This window comes from Halichoerus grypus, chromosome 12 (assembly GCF_964656455.1).
Source record: "Halichoerus grypus chromosome 12, mHalGry1.hap1.1, whole genome shotgun sequence".
NCBI lineage: Eukaryota > Metazoa > Chordata > Mammalia > Carnivora > Phocidae > Halichoerus > Halichoerus grypus.
Window position 1 is genome coordinate 18,993,408 of NC_135723.1, and position 22,466 is coordinate 19,015,873.

Here is a 22,466-nt window from a genome sequence, read left to right on the forward strand (position 1 = left end):
CCCTCTTTAATACCCATCACCAGGCTAATCCAGCCTCTCACCCCCCTCCCCTCCAGAACCCTTAGTTTGTTTTTCAGAGTCCATAGTCTCTCATGGTTCGTCTCCCCCTCCGATTTCCCCCCCTTCATTCTTCCCCTCCTGCTATCTTCTTCTTCTTTTTTTTTTTAACATATAATGTATTATTTGTTTCAGAGGTACAGATCTGTGATTCAACAGTCTTGCACACTTCACAGCGCTCACCATAGCACATACCCTCCCCAATGTCTAACACCAGCCACCCCATCCCTCCCACCCCCCACCACTCCAGCAACCCTCAGTTTGTTTCCTGAGATTAAGAATTCCTCATATCAGTGAGATCATATGATACATGTCTTTCTCTGAGTGACTTATTTTGCTCAGCATAATACCCTCCAGTTCTATCCATGTCATTGCAAATGGCAAGATTTCATTCTTTTTGATGGCTGCATAACATTCCATTGTATATATATATACCACATCTTCTTTATCCATTCATCTGTCGATGGACATCTTGGCTCTTTCCACAGTTTGGCTATTGTGGACATTGCTGCTATAAACATCAGAGTGCACGTACCCCTTTAGATCCCTACATTTGTATCTTTGGGGTAAATACCCAGTAGTGCAATTGCTGGATCATATGGTAACTCTATTTTCAAATTTTGAAGAACCTCCATACTGTTTTCCAGAGTGGCTGCACCAGCCTGCAGTCCCACCAACAGTGTAGGAGGGTTCCCCTTTCTCCACATCCCCACCAACATCTGTCATTTCCTAACTTGTTAATTTTAGCCATTCTGACTGGTGTGAGGTGGTATCTCATTGAGGTTTTGATTTGGATTTCCCTGATGCCAAGCGATGTTGAGCACTTTTTCATGTGTCTGTTGGCCATTTGGATGTCATCTTTGGAAAAATGTCTGTTCATGTCTTCTGCCCATTTCTTGATTGGATCATTTGTTCTTTGGGTGTTGAGTTTAAGAAGTTCTTTACAGATTTTGGATACTAGCCCTTTATCTGATATGTCATTTGCAAATATCTTCTCCCATTCTGTCGGTTGTCTTTTGGTTTTCTTGACTGTTTCTTTTACTGTGCAGAAGCTTTTTAACTGATGAGGTCCCAGTAGTTCATTTTTGCCCTTGCTTCCCTTGCCTTTGGCGATGTGTCTTGGAAGAAGTTGCTGCGGCTGAGGTTGAAGAGGTTGCTGCCCGTGTTCTCCTTTAGGGTTTTGATGGACTCCTGTCTCACATTGAGGTCTTTCAACCATTTGGAGTCTATTTTTGTGTGTAGTGTAAGGAAATGGTCCAGTTTCATTCTTCTGCATGTGGCTGTCCAATTTTCCCAACACCATTTGTTGAAGAGACTGTCTTTTTTCCATCGGACATTCTCTCCTGCTTTGTCGAAGATTAGTTGACCATAGAGTTGAGGGTCCATTTCTAGGCTCTCTATTCTGTTCCATTGATCTATGTGTCTGTTTTTGTGCCAGTACCATACTGTCTTGATGATGACAACTTTGTAATAGAGCTGGAAGTCCGGAATTGTGATGCCGCCAGCTTTGCTTTTCTTTTTCAACATTCCTCTGGCTATTTGAGGTCTTTTCTGGTTCCATACAAATTTTAGGATTATTTGCTCCATTTCTTTGAAAAAAGTGGATGGTATTTTGATGGGGATTGCATTGAATGTGTAGATTGCTCTAGGTAGCATTGACATCTTCACAATATTTGTTCTTCCAATCCATGAGCATGGAACGTTTTTCCATTTCTTTGTGTCTTCCTCAATTTCTTTCATGAGTATTTTATAGTTTTCTGAGTACAGATCCTTTGCCTCTTTGGTTAGATTTATTCCTAGGTATCTTATGGTTTTGGGTGCAATTGTAAATGGGATCGACTCCTTAATTTCTCTTTCTTCTGACTTGTTGTTGGTGTATAGAAATGCCACTGATTTCTGTGCATTGATTTTATATCCTGCCACTTTACTGAATTCCTGTATGAGTTCTAGCAGTTTTGGGGTGGAGTCTTCGGGTTTTCCACATAAAGTATCATATCTTCTGCGAACAGTGAGAGTTTGACTTCTTTTTTGCCAGTTTGGATGCCTTTTATTTCTTTTTGTTGTCTGATTGCTGTGGCTAGGACTTCTAATACTATGTTGAATAGCAGTGGTGATAGTGGACATCCCTGCCATGTTCCTGACCTTAGGGGGAAAACTCTGAGGTTTCCCCATTGAGAATGATATTCGCTGTGGGCTTTTCATAGATGGCTTTTATGATATTGAGGTATGTACCCTCTATCCCTATACTCTGAAGAGTTTTGATCAAGAAAGGATGCTGTACTTTGTCAAATGCTTTTTCTGCATCTTGAGAGGATCATATGGTTCTTGTTCTTTCTTTTATTAATGGATTGTATCACATTGATTGATTTGCGGTTGTTGAACCAACCTTGCAGCCCAGGGATAAATCGCACTTGGTTGTGGTGAATAATCCTTTTAATGTACTGTTGGATCCTATTGGCTAGTATTTTGGTGAGAATTTTTGCATCCATGTTCATCAAGGATATTGGTCTGTAAAATTGTCCTTTTTGATGGGGTCTTTGTCTGGTTTGGGGATCAAGGTAATGGTGGCCTCATAAAACGAGTTTGGAAGTTTTCCTTCCTTTTCTATTTTTTGGAACAGTTTCCGAAGAATAGGTATTAATTCTTCTTTAAATGTTTGGTAGAATTCCCCTGGGAAGCCATCTGGCCCTGGGCTTTTGTTGGGAGATTTTTGATGACTGCTTCAATTTCCTTAGTGGTTATAAGTCTGTTCAGGTTTTCTATTTCTTCCTGGTTCAGTTTTGGTAGTTGATACATCTCTAGGAATGCATCCATTTCTTCCAGATTGTCGAATTTGCTGGCATATAGTTGCCTATAATATGTTCTTATAATTGTTTGTATTTCTTTGGTGTTGATTGTCATCTCTCCTCTTTCATTCATGATTTTGTTGATTTGGGTCATTTCTCTTTTCTTTTTGATAAGTCTGGCCAGGGGTTTATCAGTCTTGTGAATTCTTTCAAATAACCAGCTCCTTGTTTCGTTGATCAGTTCTACTGTTTTTAGTTTCTATTTCATTGATTTCTGCTCTGATCTTTATTATTTCTCTTCTGCTGGGTTTAGGCTTTATTTGCTGTTCTTTCTCCAGCTCCTTTAGGTGTAGGGTTAGGTTGTGTATTTGAGACCTTTCTTGTTTCTTGAGAAAGGCTTGTATTGCTATATACTTTCCTCTTAGGACTGCCTTTGCTGTATCCAAAAGATTTTGAACAGTTGTGTTTTCATTTGTTTCCATGAATTTTTTAAATTCTTCTTTAATTTCCTGGTTGACCCATTCATTCTTTAGTAGGAAGCTCTTCAGCCTCCATGTATTTGAGTTCTTTCTGACTTTCCTCTTGTGATTGAGTTCTAGTTTCAAAGCATTGTGGTCTGAAAATATGCAGGGAATGATCCCAAACTTTGGGTACCAGATGAGACCTGATTTGTGACCTAGGATGTGATCTATTCTGGAGAATGTTCCATGGGCACTAGAGAAGAATGTGTATTCTGTTGCTTTGGGATGGAATGTTCTGAATATATCTGTGAAGTCCATCTGGTCCAGTGTGTCATTTAAAGTCTTTATTTCCTTGTTGATCTTTTGCTTAGATGATCTGTCCATTTCAATGAGGGGGTGTTAAAGTCCCCCATTATTATTGTATTGTTGTGGATGTGTTTCTTTGCTTTTGTTATTAATTGGCTTATATAATTGGCTGCTCCCATGGTAGGAGCATAGATATTTACAATTGTTAGATCTTCTTGTTGGATAGACCCTTTAAGTAAGATATAGTGTCCTTCTGCATCTCTTATTACAGTCTTTGGTTTAAAATCTAATTTGTCTGATATAAGGATTGCCACCCTAGCTTTCTTTTGGTATCCATTAGCATGGTAAATGGTTTTCCACTGCTTCACTTTCAATCTGGGGGTGTCTTTGGGTCTAAAATGAGTCTCTTGCAGCCAGCATATCAATGGGTCTTGTTTTTTTATACAATCTGATAGCCTGTGTCTTTTGATTGGGGCATTTAGCCCATTTACATTCAGGGTAACTATTGAAAGAGATGAATTTAGGGCCATTGTATTGCCTGTAAGGTGACTATTACTGTATATTGTCTGTGTTCCTTTCTGGTCTATGTTGCTTTTAGGCTCTCTCTTTGCTTAGAGGACCCCTTTCAATATTTCTTGTAGGGCTGGTTTCATGTTTGCAAATTCCTTTAATTTTTGTTTGTCCTGGAAGCTTTTTATCTCTCCTTCTATTTTCAATGACAGCCTAGCTGGATATAGTATTCCTGGCTGCATATTTTTCTCATTTAGTGCTCTGAATATATCATGCCAGTCCTTTCTGGCCTGCCAGGTCTCTGTGGATAGGTCTGTTGCCAATCTAATGTTTCTACCATTGTAGGTTACAGATCTCTTCTCCCGAGCTGCTTTCAGGATTTTCTCTTTGTCTCTGAGACTCGTAAGTTTTACTATTAGATGTCAGGGTGTTGACCTATTTTTATTGATTTTGAGAGGGTTTCTCTGTGCCTCCTGGATTTTGATGCCTGTTTCCTTCCCCAAATTAGGGAAGTTCTCTGCTATAATTTGCTCCAATATACCTTCTGCCCCTCTCTCTCTTTCTTCTTCTTCTGGGATCCCAATTATTCTAATGTTGTTTCATCCTATGGTATCACTTATCTCTTGAATTCTGCCCTCATGATCCAGTAGTTGTTTATCTCTCTTTTTCTCAGCTTCTTTATTTTCCATCATTTGGTCTTCTATCTCACCGATTCTCTCTTCTGCCTCATTTATCCTAGCAGTTAGAGCCCCCATTTTTGATTGCACCTCATTAATAGCCTTTTTGATTTCGACTTGGTTAGATTTTAGTCCTTTTATTTCTCCAGAAAGGGTTTCTCTAATATCTTCCATGCTTTTTTCAAATCCAGCTAGTATGTTTAAAATCATCATTCTGAATTCTAGTTCTGACATCATACTAATGTCCGTATTGAGTAGGTCCCTGGCAGTTGGTACTGCCTCTTGTTCTTTTTGTTGAGGTGATTTTTTCCATCTTGTCATTTTGTCCAGAGGAGAATAGATGAATGAGAGAACAAAATGCTAACAGGGTAACAATGTCCCCAGAAAATATACTCTAAACAAATCAGAAAGACCTGAAACCAGGAGAAAAGAAAGGGAAAGAAAGAAAAAAGAAAAAGAAAAAGATAAAAACAAACAAAAACAGAACAAAACAAAAAAAAACAGAATATGATCAAATATGATCAGGCTGGTGCATAGATCAGTGCCACACACTAGATTTTGGGTGTATTTTGGTCTGTTAGAAGAAAGTGCCTCCCAAAATTTTAAAGAAAGAAAAACTTATATATGTACAAAAATAAGGGTTAATACAATGAAGGGATGGAATATGACTGTAAAGATGAAAAGTACAAAAGATTTTATAAAAGGAATTGATAAGAAATTGTTTGAAAAAAGAAAGAAGAGGATTTAAAAAAAAAAGAAAAGAAAAAAAAGGTAGAGAATGTGATCAGGTGGGAGACTAGAACAAAGCCATACACTAGAGATTTAGGGTATATTTTGATCTGTTAGAAGAGACTGTATCTCAAAATTTTAAAGAGAGAACAACTTATATATATATGCCAAAAATAAGGGTAACTACTATGAAGGGATAGAATATGACTCTAAAAATGAAAAATAAAAAAGATTTTTTAAAAAAGGGATTGATAAGATGTTGGTTGAAAAAGGGAAAAAGAAAAATTCTAAAAAGTTAAAAAAAAATTAACTTTGAAAGACCAAAGAATCATGGGAAAAAAGCCATGAATTCTATGTGCAATATTCCCCTACCGCTGGAGTTCTGCCGCTCTCATTGATGGGTAAACTTGGTCTTGGCTGGCTGTTCTCGCTGATCTTCTGGGGGAGGAGCCTGTTGCCATGGTTCCGAAATGTCTTTGCCTGAGGTGGAATTGCCCCGCCCTTGCCGGGTCAGGCTAAGTAATCTGCTCGGATTTGCTCTCGGGAGCTTTTGTTCCCTGCAAGCTTTCGGTACAGCTTTGGAGGACGAGAGTGAAAATGGCAGCCTCCCAATCTCCAGCCCTGAGGAGCTGAGAACTCGGGGCCCCGCTCCTCAGTGCGCCCCCAGAGAAAAGTAGTCAATCACTCCCGTCTCCCTCGTCTCCAGCTGCACTCCGTGCTCACCCGGCCTGTGACCGAGTGTTTCTATCTCTGGCACACGACCCCGTGTGGAGTCTCCAAACCCAGCAGATCCCTGCATTACGCTCCTGCGCCGCTCCTCCCAGGGGAAAAATGGGAGTCTCCCCGGATCTGCCGCTTGTTGGGTCCCTGCTGGAGGAGCAGTGGCCCGACTGTGCTGAGGATCACGGTTTATGGCAACCCCAAGCTGAGAGCCCGCGCCTCAGCTCCGTCTCTGCAGCCGGCTTCCCCGCTAAGATACCTGGCAGCTCTGCTGTACTCAGGCACCCCCGGTCTTTCTGTGACCCAAGGGTCCTGAGACCACACTGTCCCACGAGGGTTCCACCCCCCCACTCAGCCACTGGAGCGACGTCCCTCAGCGGAGCTGACTTCTAAAAGTTCCGATTTTGTGCTCCGGGGCTCTATCACTTGCCGGTAGGGGCTGACGGAGACCCACTCCACCGCCGCCTATCCTACCGAATATCACCTCATATTCACTTCTCCGCACGTCCTACCTTCCAGAAAGTGGTCACTTTTCTGTTGAGAGAGTTGCTGCTATTCTTTTCTTCAATCTCCTCTTGAGTTTGTAGGTGTTCAAAATGATTTGATCCCTATCCAGCTGAATTCCTGGGACTAGACGAGATCCAGGTCTCCTACTCCTCCGCCATCTTGCTCCACCCCTGACAAATAAATAAATTCTTAAAAAAAAGAAAATCTTGTTCCCCTTCATTTGTAACTAATCTGGCTTTGAAGTGGGGAAAACATGTGGTTTCTTTGTAACTCTCATGGTATTTTATTTGTAACCTTGAGACACTTAGCACTATTCTATCCTGCTATGATGGATACTGACAGTCTGATCTCCCCTCCTGGCAGGTGAGTTGGAGGTTTTTTTTTTTTCGTTTTTTGTGTTTTGTGTTTGGTTTTTGTTTTTTTTTTTGAGGGTGAGTTGTTTTAAAAGTGGGTCTATGTCTGATTTATCTTTGTTGCCTTCAACCTGCTTATATCCAGCTCACTTGGTTGTACTAACTAGTAAAGGAATCATCATCTCTCCTGTTTCGGAGCAGGTTACCAAGAGTAATTAGTTACATGATCAAGGATAAGACTGAATTATCTTGGGATAATTCCTTGCACAAAACATGCCCCTGGTGTTAGAATTATCACAACCAGGCATGCCCCCCCAGTAAGGGAGAAATAACATTCCTTGTGATCACAGAATCCTTGCTCATAGATACGAGTTTCAGTAATTACAAAAAAAAACTTTTTGAACCCTTCCTTGGTAAAGTATGCTTATAGATTATGTCACATTTATTAAACACTTCACTTTGCGCTGGGAACTGTCCTCAATACTTTGCATACATCAGCTTCCTTAACTTGATTCTCACTGTGAGCACAGTAAAGGAGGTGCCATTGTGCCCACTGGGCAATAGAAGGAACCAATGCTTAGAGCACATTGGCCAGAGTGATAAAAACAGCTTAGAGTCTACCCTTTATTGCTTTGTCAAATTTCACTAAACCTCTGAGAGTGGCCCTAGAGAAAATAGTGTCTACCCCCCCCCCTCATTTGAGACCTTTGTCCTAGCTCTTCAGGGATTGACATCTCCCCCACAGGTATCCATTGCCAACAGGCTTTCCCATCGCTCCTGTTATTCAAAGAAAAAAAAAAAATTCTGTGCTAAACTCAGTAGGGATTCCTAGTATTTGCCTTAAAAAGAAAAAGCCCAGAATATGCATTTAATCAGAAGCACAATGCTCTGAAACCTTTCCTACACAGTGACCCTAAAGGCAGAGGAAAGTGGTCAGTCACTCCAAACAGAAATTTTCCTCAAATCTTGCATATTGTTTGTAAAATCTATGAAAATTTTGTGTTTTCCATATCACATTTACTTTGGTATTAAAATTACTTTCATTAAACTTGATTAGAGTATAAGTCTTTTAAAGATTTTATTTATTTGACAGAGAGCATGAGCAGGGGGAGGGGCAGAGGCAGAGGGAGAAGCAGGCTCGCCACTGAGCAGGGAGCCCAATGCAGGGCTCGATCCCATCACCCTGGGATCATGGCCTGAGCCCAAGGCAGACGCTTAATCGACTGAACCACCCAGGTGCCCTAGAGCATAAATCTTATTAAATTATTTAACTCTACATCCCACCCATCCCAAATCTTTCAGTAAAAATGGAGCTCTTAGAACATGAGCCATTTGTCCTGTGGTTCTTATATCCACTGGCTTACCTCTGAATCCTGTACTTTATTAATTGAAAAGTAATAAATTAATACTCTGTGGAAGGCAGAGTTGGGGACCAGAGAGGGAGTGAGTGATGGCAGGGAAAGAATTGTCTTCCCTGTGGGCCTCAGTTCACACTCTGATGGCCCACTTTCCTGGAGATGCCTCTCCAGCTGTCAGAATAGCATGTTGAGAAGCAAGAGCAAGGTAGATACCAGTCCTACTATCTGGGCCGTTGGGCACACACCTGACATATGGGTTGGGATTAGGGTGTCATGCTTAAAAAGACCACTGACAGCTGGATGATGTCTAAAGAAGGCACTCAAAACCATGGCAAACAATATTAGCCAACACTGTTGAAGCACTAAAAATAAGCTAGACATTTGGTAATTTAAATATATATATGTATATAGAGGCGCCTGGGTGGCTCACTCGTTGGGCGTCTGCCTTTGGCTCAGGTCATGATCCCAGGGTCCTGGGATTGAGCCCCACATCGGGCTCCCTGCTCAGCGGGAAGCCTGTTTCTCCCTCTCCACTCCCCCTGCTTGTGTTCCTGCTCTTGCTATCTCTCTGTCAAATAAATAAATAAAATCTTTAAAATATATATATATAAATAATTTTATGGAATATGTACAGCAGCCTTTTTGAGGTATTATCTAAATTTTACAGATGAGAAAATTGTAGCCCAAAGAGATTGAATAGCTTGCCTGAGGTCCCATACTAATGGCTGATAGATGATGTGGCAACATTGTTGGTTGCCTTCTCAATTGTCATTCTCTCTTTTCTTGCTAACAGAGCCTGATTGGGTTCATCCTCCTCTAAGAGTCCATGTCTTTCTAAAGAGGCTGAGTCCCTCTCCAGGGCCATTGGGAATAAAGGGGAATGATGAGCCTTAATCAGTTTAAGCCAATCACGAGCATCTCATCATCCTTACCAAGTGACTGGTGTAGGCACTGGCGAGGAGATGTGAGGAGAAATCAAAGGATTAAGTTTGGGGAAGTTTCCCCTTGCTCTTTTTTTTTCTTAAGATTATTTATTTATTTAGAGAGCATGAATGGGGGGAGGGGCAGAAAGAGAGGGAGAGAGAATCTCAAGCAGACTCCGCACTGAGCCCGGAGCCCCACACGGCGCTGGATCCCATGACCCTAAGACCAAAACCAAGAGTCTGCAGCTGAACCGACTGAACCACCCAGGCACCCCTCCACTTGCTCTTAAAGCGGCAAAAAAGGGATGTTTCTTTTTATGTTTCTGGATGTTGTCATCTTTATGTGGCACTGAGACCTGTGGTAGTCATTGTAAAGGATCCAGACATTAATTCTCTCAGAGGCTTTATCCTTTGATCTCTATCAGCAGAAAGAGTGATAGCTGATTCCTCTAATCCAGTCAGGGATTAGGCAGAGTTAAGACTGGTTGCAATTTATCAAGGGTTCTGTCCACCTCTAATTTTCTTCTGTACCCAAAGGATAGTTTTTAAGATCTTTTAACAGAGAGCCTTGTATGTTCACTGGGGTACCTTCCCCTGGTGGTCTTGAACTTGAATCCTCACGCACATCACAGGGACACTGCAGAAAATCCCACTCAGCTTTTCAGCAGGTTTCTTCATGGCTTTTAGCTTAATGCCCTCAACAGCTCCAGAATTTGACAAATGTCTTGGGGAGAAAATAGCCTATGTATTAGGCTCAGTTCTCTGCCCTTCTGTTTCTACCTGGCCATCAGCCCTTCAAGTCTTTGGTCTTGTCTCTCCGTGAGACCACTGAAGGTCTCTGGTTTCTCTGTCCCCCAGCAACGACCTTGTGCTTAGGCAAAGTCCAGGTGCACAGCCTCTTGCCCTGAGCCAGATGTGACAAATATCTCCCAGAACAAAAGAGGCTGCAGAAGTCAGCACATCTCTCCACAGTTCTCCTTGCTCTAGAGCCCTGTGCCCTCTAATTTTGGTTGTATCAGCAACTCTTTGATGCCTTTACACGTTAGAGGATTTTTGAAGTTTACCCATTTGCTTTTTCTCAGCGGGACCATTGGCCAGCTACAAGCTTGGCAATGCCTTATGTGTTTTTAAAAAGTAGATGATATAAAATGACAATCTTATAAGTTTTTATTATAAACATTTTCAGTTGCATAGAACAGTTGAAAGAATAGTAAATCATATGTCTATCACTCACATTGAAAAAACATTGCCATTTTACTCTATTTGCTGTCAGCAAACTTTTGCTGAACCATTTTAAAATACTTTGCAATCTTATGACAGTTCCATTACGAACAATTCAGCAAATATCTTCTAAAAAATAAGAATATTTCCTTATATTATGATACCATATCGCACCCAAAAAGATGAACAGTTTTCTTATATCATTTGCTAACTAGTCTGTAATACACATTTCCATTGTCTCCAAAATACCCTCTATAGCAATTTCATCCAACTATGATAAAATCATGCATTGATTGTTATGTTTCTTTTAATGTAGACTCTTTTATTCATGACATTAACAATGTGAAGATGCTAGACCAGTAGAGTCAGAGTAAATATTTTTGGTAAGGACACGACATAGATGATCTGCATAGTTCATAGTGCATCATTTCAAGAGGCATGTAGTCTTTCACAGCTTCATCATTAGTGATGCTAATTTGAGCACTAAGTTGGGGTGGTGGCAGTCAGATTTTTTCCATTGTACAAATAAGTTTTCCCTTTGTCATTGCCACGGTCATCTGGCACTGTGCAGTTGTTCTATTCCCCCCCAAACTTTTACTTACTGGATTTAGTATTTATTGATAATTCTTCCCTGAATACATCTCATTGAAGTTTGTCCTTTGGGTAATTTTCTACTTCTGTCATTCCTCCTTCATTCGTTATTGGGCATGTCTTTCTTTCTGTTTCAAGACATTTTAAAAAACTTCCCTTTGTGAACTAAGGATGCACTATACTTCCTTCCAATGATGGAGGATAAATTCTAGTTACCCTTAAATTACTGATTTCCTGAGTAAGGAGATGGTATCACCTTTAATGCTGGCAAATAGGTTAATTTCTTTTTTTCCCACTTTTTTTTATTTTTAAATTTCAGATATTTTTTATTTCTTCAAACTTATTTATCAGGAGTGACTGAAATAAAAAATATAATTGAGTCCCATCATCATGGAAATGGCTTTAAGAGAAAACTGGTCAGATGAATATTATCACTTCCCATTTTCAACCAGTAAATAGTTGCCATTGATAAACAGACAGCCAACAGTCTGTCAAGAAGGTTCAAGATATGTTACATGATACAACATGCCTGTTCACAAGGGGTAAAAACTAGGAAATAACTTACGGGAACTTCTTGATTTCATCATATAAGACAAGCACAAAAGCACCTGAGAACATTGGACCATGAACCCTTGAAAAAAGCTTTGGCTCCTTTATCATGAGCAATCTTCCTCCAGCAGTCAAGCATGCCTTATACATGATATCAGTTCCTCTGCGCCCTGACTGCACCGTCATATGGCCACAACAGTGTCAGATGGAGAGGAAGTCAACCCAGCAACCACTGTGACAGATTGTGCGATCATCCCACTGATGAAGATGGGAGTGTCCTTGGGATCTGGAAGCATTCCCTTTGCAGGGTCATAAATACGGAAGTAGGCAGCTCAGTGGCCGAGCATTCCCTGTACAGACACATTAAACTTGGTATAGGCCCTTAATTCCACCAGATTTGCAGATCTGTAGTCACTGAGGCCTCTGAATTCCCTTTCAGCTCCAGTTTCGTCCACATCCACTGCTAGCCTGGTAAGGGCAAAATCAAGAGGACACCAAAACACAACGATGTGGCCCCAGTGACACCACCGGATGCCAGATTCCCTGCAAAGTAGTGCCCAAACTGGTTCTCTTGTCCACACCACCCAGGAAGATCTGCTTGCATTTATCTTTGAAGGCAGAGTTGAAAGCCTGAGCAGGGAAGTATTTGTTGACATTGGCCAGGTGACCAGGCAGAAGGATAGGACTTGCTGCTCCGTGGGGACAAACCACGCAGTCTATAATGCCCTTGTGTTGCTTATCTGCGGTGATTTGCTTGCTGGCATGCTGTACCTGCAGCAATAGCTCACCCACTCAGTGGGTGCTACCACGGTCTTGGAGATGACTGCAGCCACTCCACTTGCCAGGAAGTCCTTGGTGAAGGACACAGCAGTATCTGTCATGTTGAAAGGAAAGAGGAGGTGGGCCATTGTGCAACTGCAGTAGGAACTGGCTGGGACTCTGGGGCTCTGGGGTCTTTTTTTTTTTTTTTTTAATATAAGCTTGGACTTGTGGATTTTTATGGATTCAATGAGTTCGGTGAATTACAGTCCTTATTCTTCTTGATGTTTAAAATAGGCCTTGGGGCGCCTGGGTGGCTCAGTCGTTAAGTGTCTGCCTTCGGCTCAGGTCATGATCCCAGGGTCCTGGGATCGAGCCCCGCATCGGGCTCCCTGCTCCACGGGAAGCCTGCTTCTCCCTCTCTCGCTCCCTCTGCTTGTGTTCCCTCTCTCACTGTGTCCCTCTCTGTCAAATAAATAAAATCTTTAAAAAAAAAAAAAAAGGCCAGATATTATCAGTGGTAGCTACTCTCCATTGGTTTGTATGTCATATTTGAGCACCTCTGTGTTTTCTGCACAAGAAGATACGCTACTGTCACCGTGTGCTTAAGCCATTTCTCCAGGAAATCCTGGTTTCTTTAACTGGGGGATAGAATATGGAAATCAAGATAATGGAACTAGTGATGCTCATTACTATAAAGATGATACTGCATCGAGGGTAATGGACAGAGATCTATATACATACCTTTAAAAAATCATGAATTTTCATTAGATATTTCAAGTTAACATTTAACATTACAATTTTTCTTCTTTGATGTTCTATTTGTGTCTCTTTTTGTTTCCACTGAAAATCTGGGTCCCTAGTAATCTATTTCCTAATTTTCTCTGTCCTACAGATACATAAAGTAATTTCAAAATTATAGTACTGTTATCATTAAATCTTGGAATATATTCCACTAAAAATAAACAGTCAAAAGTCCTTTGAAATAATTCTTTTTCTGATATAAGAATATATCTTATATTTGGTTTGTTTGTTTTCAATTTTTTTTTTTCAAGTTTTGTTTTTGATTATGTAAATGTTTTAACTGCTTCCTATTCATCCCACTGATGAGGGAGAGATTCTTGCCCTAGGATTAGGGGAATAGCCAGACACGTAACACCTGACACTGTACCAATAAGATAGCAGTTTATTAGTCACTTATGCTCACAGCATAGGGGAGAAGGACACGTACTTCATGCAGGATCACACAGGGGTTGTATTCAAGAACAGAGTGAACTGCAAGGAGCTGTGGCTTTTGTAGTATCAAGAGGGTGGGCTGCCTCCTGGTTCCTGCAAAGGACGTGATTGGCTCCTCTCGGCGGATGTGATTGGCTCCTGCAGAAGGCTGTGATTGGCTCATCGAATAATTCTGTGGGCGGGCAGAAAACTGAAACCTGTGCTCAGAGGCAAATAAGAACGTTGCCTGGTCCCTTTGAAAAAGAGGGTTTTGTGGCTGAAGGACTTTATATCCCTGAGGAGCAGAGCAGGGAGGGGAACTTCCGTTCAAGACCCTCCTGATTGACCAGATGTCAAGGCAGCACATCATATCAAGCCTTAATTTAGGTCTTATACCACAGTAAAACATGTATGTGACTCAAAGGCGAGACTATATAAAATGGAAGCCTCAGAGTATTGTCTCCATTCTTATCCCTTCTACTCTATTTCCCACATGGATAGCCTATTTTCTTAGTTTCTCATTTATTTTTTTAGTGTCTCATTTTGAAAATAATAAGCAAATGAGCAGATCTCTCTCTACTACTTATCATGTATCTGCCTCTCTATCCCCTTCCTCTCTAGCACAAAAGAAGCATACTTATCTACATTGTTCTGCATTTTGCTGTTTTCAGCAAGAACACTTTATATTGGCACAGAGAGATCTTGTTCATTTTGTTTATACAGCTACATTGTACATCATTTTGTGGGAGTAACTATAGTTTATTTAACCAGTCCTTTATTTTAGTAGATGTTTGAGTTGTTTATAATATTTTGATAGTACAAATAGTGCCATTATGAATAACATTGTGCATATATTATTTTCTTTATGGTAGTATATCTTCCTGGTACAGTCTAAAAGTGGGATTACTCGAAGTATAAATTCATGTAAAATGTTGTTAGGTATTGCCAAATCCCTGATCATGTGGAGTTGTGCTATTTTCCCAACAGCAGTGTATGCCTCTCTGTGCCTTCACCAACAATATATATTTTCAAACTTCTGTATTTTTTTGCCCATATAAGAAATGTTAAATCAGTGAAATTTTATGTGTATTTCTCATGTGAATGAGATTTATGGATCTCTTTGTGCATTTAATTGCTATTTACATTTATTTTTCCCTGATGTGTTTGTTCTGGTCTTTTGCCTAACATTTTTATAGATTTCTGGTCCTTTTCCTCTAGATTTTTAAGAGCTCTTTATATGTTAGGGAGATTAATCCCTTTTTGTAATATAAGTAGAAATATTTGCTCCCACTTGGACATTTTTCTTTTTCATTTGATTATGATGTTCTTTGCTATGTAAAATATTTTAAGTTTTAATATATTGGAGTTTAAAGCTATTTTCCTTTATTGTTTCTGGATTGTCCCCCACTCCTTGGTAATAGATGAATTCACCCATGTTTTCTTGAAGTACTTGTATGGTTTGAGCTTTTGCAGTTAGATCTCTGATCCACTTGGAGTTTATCCTGAAATATACTGTGAAATATGGATTCAATCTTAACTTTTTCCAAATAGTTACCTTTCCCAGTACTTGTTATGAAAATGTCTATCTTCTAAAATGTTTTGATAGATCACCTTTATCAAATATTAAATATCTACATGTACTTTTTAATGCAGTATTCATCAAGTTTACCAGTGTTATACTCACCTAATAAAAAGTATTGGAAGTTTTTCTTTTTTGCTCAGGAAGAATTCAAAGGGCATTGGAGATATCTGGTTTCTGGAGGTTTGGCAGGTGGTTTTTGTTTTTTGTTGTTTGTTGTTTACAGAGAGAGTGTGTGGGTGCATGATTCGGTGGGGGAGGGGACAATGGGAAAGGAACAGAATCTTAAGCAGGCTCCACGTGGAGCCCAATTCGGTGCTCAATCTCATTACCCTGAGATCATGACCTGAGCTGAAATCAAGAGTCCAACACTTAACTGACTGAGCCACCCAGGCGCCCCTGGTAGGTGCTTTTTGAGGGTTGTAGCTCCTTGATAACTTTCTCTTTTTCTTCTCTAGAATTTTTTTCTCTTTGATCTTTACTGCATTCAGTTTTGATAAGCCCTGTTTCCCTAGAAAATTACCCATTTCATCTAGGTTTTCCAATTTATTTCCTTAGAATTTTTCAAAAATAATCTCCTATGTCTTTTAGGGTTTTCTTTTTCCTATAATGATATCCCTTTTGTCATTCCTTATTTTGTGCATTTGTGCTCTTTCCTTTTATTTCTTTTGAGTAACTAGCTAATAGTTTGCCTATTCTGTTGATTTTTGCGAAGAACAGGCTTTTAAAAAAGTAATTCCAACACTTTTTGTATTTTAACTTACTGACTTCTCCACTCAGTCTTTCAAAACAAAGAAACAAATATGCAAAACTGCAAAACAGCCAGTTGTGGGGAGACTACCCTTGTTGTAACAGGAAAGCAGACTATATCCATTAGCAAGATCCCTTGCTTTTCCCCTAAATTCAGCCTTTATTATATTATGCATCTATATGTTGGACTTCAAAAGCCTGCTGGTCCATGTAGCTGAACCATAGGGAGTCCCATTTCTCAATGATGATAGGTTTAATTAGTCTCTATCTTTTCATCTACTTGCTTCACAAGCAAATAAGGCAGGAACTCCAGGGGCCATGGGCATAAGCAGAGATATCTTTGATGATGGGGGGAAAAGCCACACATCAAGAATAGAAATTTCTTTCTACACTCGTGGGGAACATTGTCCTTCCTAATCCCAAATTTGAGGCAGCGCAGTGGGGATTCTTAACAGTTATATCTTTTTATGAGCTCTGGAAGAAATGGGCCTGGGGCTGAGAGGATGTATATTGGACACATGGACAGTGTGTCCCCACTGGTTTCCTACCTCTCACTCCCCTTCCTCTCGATACAGGCCATTTTCTTTTTGTCCACCTTTAGTGCACAAGATTGTTTGAAATCCAAACCCAGGGAAGCTCTGTTTTTAGGTTTCTTGCTGGTAAAGTTTAGTAAGCTTTTCTTTTAAAAGTTTTATTATGGAAAATTTTAATCATGCATAGAAGTCAAATAAGTATAGAATGAATTCCACATACTGACATAAGAAACATCAACTTTCTGTCAATCATGTTTCATCTTCCACCTTACATCACATCGTATCATCTATAAATTTTTCAGAAGTTAGTCCTTAAGTAAATAAACTACCAAAATGTCACTTTCATGTTTAACAAAATAATAATTCCTTAACATCACATATTACCCAGTGCAAGGCCATATTTCATAATTGTCTCAAAATTTCATTCGTGGCTATCTTAACTGAATCAGGATCCAAACAAGGTCCATGCAAACTTTTTTTAATTTTCTTTTTTTTATTGAGGTATAATTGACATATAATATTATATGAGTTTTAGGTATACAGCATAGTTATTCAATATTTGTATATATTGTGAAATGATTACAATAAGTCATGACAACATCCATTGTCATACATAGTTACAAAAAAATTTTTTTTGTAATGAGAGATTTTAGATCTACTCTCTTAGCAGCTTTCAAATATGCAATATAGAATTATCAACTATAGCTACTATGCTGTATACTCCATCCCCATGAATAATCTTCCAGTTATTTTACAACTGGAAGTCTGTACCTTTTGACTCCCTTCCCCTCACTCCTCACCTCTGGCAATCACCAATCTATCCCCCATATCTATGAGTTTGGGTGCTGGTTGTTATTGTTATTGTATAAATTGCACATGTAAGTGAGATCATACAGCATTTATCTTTCTTTGTCAGACTTATTTCACTTAGCATAATGCCTTCAGGGTCGTTTATGTTGTCACTAATGGCAAGATTTTATTTTTTATGGCTGAGTAGTATTACATTTGTGTGTGTGTGTGTATGTATGCACACACCACATCTTTATCCATTCATCTATCAGTGGACACTTAGGTTGTTTCCATATCTTGGCTGTTGAAAATAATGCTGCAATGAACATGGAGATGCATGTATGTTTATAAAGTAGTGTTTTTGTTTTCTTTAGATAATCAGAAATGGATTAGTGGTACACACAGTAGTTCTATTTTTAATTTTTAAAGGAAACACAACACTGTTTTCCATAGTAGCTGCACCAGTGTACACTCCCACCAACAGTGCTCCAAAAGTTTACTTTTCTCCCCATCCTTGACAACACTTGTTATTTCTTGTCTTTTTTATATTAGCCATTCTAACAGGTATGAGGTGATATCCCATTGTGGTTTTGATTTGCATTTCTCTGATGGTTACTGACGTTGAGCATCTTTTCATGTGCCTGGTGGCCATCTGTGTGCCTTTTTCGGAAAAAAAAAATGTTTATTCAGATTCTCTGCCCATTTTTTAATCAGGTTGTGTGTTTTACTGCTATTAAGTTGTATGAGTTCTTTATGTATTTTGGATGTATCATTTGCAAATATTTTCTCCCATTCAGTAGACGGCCTTTCTGTTTTGTTGATGATTTCCTTTGCCATGCAGAAGATTTTTAGTTTGATGTAGTTCCACTTGTTTTTGTTTTTGTTGCCTTTGCTTTTGGAGTCAGATCCAAAAAAAATCACCAAGACTTGATGTCAAGAAGCTTGTTGCCTGTGTTTTCTTCTAAGAGTTTTATGGTTTCAGGTCTTACATTCAAGTCCTTAATCCATTTTGAGTTAATTTTTGTGTATGATGTAGGATACATATTGTTGTTTCATTCTTCTGCCTGTGGCTGTCCACTTTAACCCAACACCGTTTACTGAAGAGATTTGCCTTTCCCCATGTATGTGCTTGGCTCCTTTGTTATAAATTAACTGACCTATGTATGTGTGGGTTTTTTTCTGGGCCCTCTATTCTGTTTCAGTGATCTATGTGTCTATTTTTGTGATAGCACCATACTGTTTTGATTATTATAGCTTTGTAATACAGTTTGAAACATGGGAGAGGGATGACTCCAGCTTTGTTTTTCTTTCTCAAGATTCCTTTGGCTCTTTGTGGTCTTCTGTGCTTCCACACAAATTTTAGAATGATTTGTTCCAGTTCTGTGAAAAACACCATTAGGATTTTTGTAGGGATTGCACTGAATCTGTAGATACCTTTGGATAGTATGATTATTTTGACAATATTCTTCCAATCTCTGAGCCTGGAATATCTTTCCATTTATTTGTGTCTTCTTCAGTTCCTTTAATCATTGTCTTATAGTTTTCAGTGTACAGATGTTTCACCGCCTAGGTTAACTTTATTCCTAGGTATTTTATTCTTTTTGATGTAATTATAAATGGGATTGTTTTCTTAATTTATCTTTCTGATAGTCCATTATTAGTGTATAGAAACACAACTGACTTTTGTATACTAATTTTGTATCCTGCAACTTTACTGAATTCACTCATTAGTTCTAACAGTTTTTTTTTTTTAAAGATTTTATTTATTTGTTTGACAGAGAGAGAGAGACAGTGAGAGAGGGAACACAAGCAGGAGGAGTGGGAGAGGGAGAAGCAGGCTTCCCGTGGAGCAGGGAGCCCGATGCAGGGCTTGATCCCAGGACCCTGGGATCATGACTTGAGCCGAAGGCAGACGCTTAACAACTGAGCCACCCAGGCGCCCCTAGTTCTAACAGTTTTTTGATGGAATCTTTAGGGTTTTCCCTATTTAATTTCATGTCATTTGCAAAGAGTGATAATTTTACTTCTTCCTTTTCAATTTGGATGCCTTTATTTGTTTTTCTTGCCTAATTGCTGGCTAGGACTTCCAATACTATATTGAAAAAATGTGGTAAGAATAGGCATCCTTATCTTGTTCCTGAAAAGCTTTCAGCTTTTTACCATTGAGTATGATGTTAGCTGTGGGTTTGTCATATATGGTCTTTATTATATTGAGATATGTTCCCTGTATACCAACTTTTTTTTGAGAATTTTTATCATAAATGCATATTAAAACTTGTTGGATGCTTTTTCTGTATCTATTGAAGTGATCATATAATTTTTATCCTTTATTTTGTTAATGTGGTGTATCACATTGCTTGATTTGTAGATATTGAAGCATTCTTGCCTTCCTGGAACAAATCCTACTTGATCATGGTATATGATTCTTTTAATGTATTATTGAATGGAGTTTGCCAACATTTGTTGAGAATTTTTGCATCTGTGTTCATCAGGGATATTGACCTGTAATTTTTTTTCTTATGGTTCTTGTCTCATTTTAGTAACAGAGTAATGCTGGCCTTGTAAAATGAGTTTGGAAGTATTCCCTCCTCTTCTGTTTTTGGAAGAATTTGAGAAGCATTGGTATTAATTCTCCTTTGTACATTTGGTAGAATTCACCAGTGAAGACATCTGGTTCTGGACTTTTGTTTGTTGGGAGGTTTTTGATTACTGATTCAACCCCCTTTCTAGTAATTGGTCTAATCAGATTTTCTGTGTCTCCATGATTTGGTCTTGGAAGATTTTATGTGTCTGGGAATTTATTTCTCTTAGGTTGTCAGCCACACATACTTTTGATGATTCAGAAAATGCAGACTAGTTTAGAATTGGTCTACATTGGCCCCCAAGTCTGGATAATTAAATCATTTATAAATTCTGCAACTTTCAGGTACTTGCAGACATGCAAACCAAGCCAACAAATTATTGCTTTGTTTCACAAATAAATGAGAACATTTTTATTGTGTACTATTAATAACTTATGAATGGCTGCCTTGAAAGTGCTAGAGATACAAGCAATTTATTGTAAACTCTAAAATAATAACATTTATTGTTTGCTTTTCTGGTTTTATAAGCAATATAATTTCATTGCTGAAATTTGGAAAATAAGAAAAACAAAAAAGTAAATAACAGTTCTCTCGCTTCGATATAAACAATTGAAATTATCATATTTTCTTTATGTACTTCCATATATACATACTTATTTTTAAATGAAATAATTCTTTATACCTTATATCCTATTTAGTAACTTAACATAGTTAATGATCATAATATCATGTCTTTAAATATTTTTCAAAAATATAATTTTTAATGGCTACATAACAGTCCATAACACAGACCTGGTTTAATTTATTTTACCTAGTCCTCTGAGGTTAAATATTGATGTATTTTTCATTTGATACATCAATATTTTCATTTGATAAGTAACCATGGAATCCTTCCCCTTGTGCATAAAAATGAACATTTATTTTGATTATATTAGGAATTGAGTTTACTAAGTTTAGGATAATGAACAGTTTAAAGCTTATTGATACAGATTTTTAAATTATTTCTTAGAAAGACTATGCTATAAATATGTAGAATGTGAGAATCTCATTGTACTTACTCAGGGACCTGGATTGACAGATGCTCCATCTCCCCAGAGCAGGAAAAGGAAAATGAGGAATGTTGCACATTGGTAACTACAGTTTCTGTCTAGATGTGACAGATTTTATGTCTGCTTGCATTTTATTGGCCACAGCAAATCACATGACCACATCTAATTTCAGAGTGAGTAGGGGAGTGCATTTTGCAAAGGAGAGAATGGGAATTTTTGTGAACAGTTAATTACTACCACACTGTACTCCAACCAAACCAATTTAGTGAGCACTGCTTTGAAGGCAAGTACATTGGTGGTTCCATTTCTGGGTTTCATGCTACCAGGGATGGTATGGACTACTTTCTCATTCACTGGTGGCTTCACAGCACCCTTGACCAGCACCTTCGTCACCCTTGACAGTACTTTGGAAACAGTACTTTTGTTCACTTATTCATCAAATATTTTATCTAAGATTCCATGCCTGGTGTATTATCTTGAAAGATGTCCTCCAGAAAATCCTTCTATTTCTGTATATTAATGTTGTTCTTCCTACCAAGACATGGAGTATATTTCTCCTTTCCTTAAAACTGAGCTGGTTTTGTGGCTTACTTTAATGAGTGCAATGTGGCAGAAGTGACAGTGCCAGTTTGGGCCTAACCCTTACCTGGCCTGGCGGCCTCACTTCTGCTTTTTTGGAAGCCAGGCACCATGTAAAGTGATCTCTGCTATCCTATGAGAGAGAAGACATGGAGAGAAATCCAGGGAAATGGCAGGACACCCCAGACATTACAACCCTAACTGAGTGCAGCCACACAAGAGCCTCTAGCTGATACCACATGAAGCTAAAATGGACTAACCTAGTTGAGTCCTGACCGAATTGCAGAACTATGAGCAAATAAATGGTTGCTTTAAGCCACTAAGTTTGGAGGTGGTTTCTTATGCGATAACAGATACGTGATCCACTAAGCATGGGCCCCTGATCTGATATATTTATAATAGAATTCAGCGTGTGATAATTGTTATAAAAGAGGTACAAAGTACTGTAGGAGATCAGAGCAGAGAGATTACTTGTAGACAGAGGTAGTGGGGAGTGTTTCATGGAGATGTAAACAAAATGGGTTTTAAAGACAGCCCAGCTATGCTTTCATCACTATTAACCACTAGGCATCTATTTCCCTCAGGAGCTTTTATACCTCACCTTATCCCCTCCCCCACCAATGTCCTTCTGATTAAGATGTAAATAATATTACATCTTAGTAATTGACTTGAACTCTCCTGTCCCATTCTTTGCATTTTAGGAGGACTGTATTAGATAAATGAATCATTGAATTTCAGGAACAACCACAGGGAAAGTGCTTTGGGAAGAAGATTTTATAGCATCAAACAATTTGTATCCCATAATCACTCTTTACTACCCTTACAGAAAGTCTGGCTCTATACTCCGGGTAAGAGTATACTTCTCTACTATGTCCCCAGGATG

General features: G+C 38.9%; 1 long non-coding RNA gene and 1 pseudogene across 3 annotated transcripts in view; one reads left to right on the forward strand and one right to left on the reverse strand.

The window, feature by feature from the left end:
* The window catches only part of LOC118546359 (uncharacterized), a 566,662-nt gene that overhangs the window by 394,182 nt on the left and 150,014 nt on the right, over nt 1-22,466 (forward strand). The window lies entirely within an intron of this gene.
* LOC118546356 (ADP/ATP translocase 2 pseudogene) lies at nt 11,539-12,959 on the reverse strand (annotated as a pseudogene).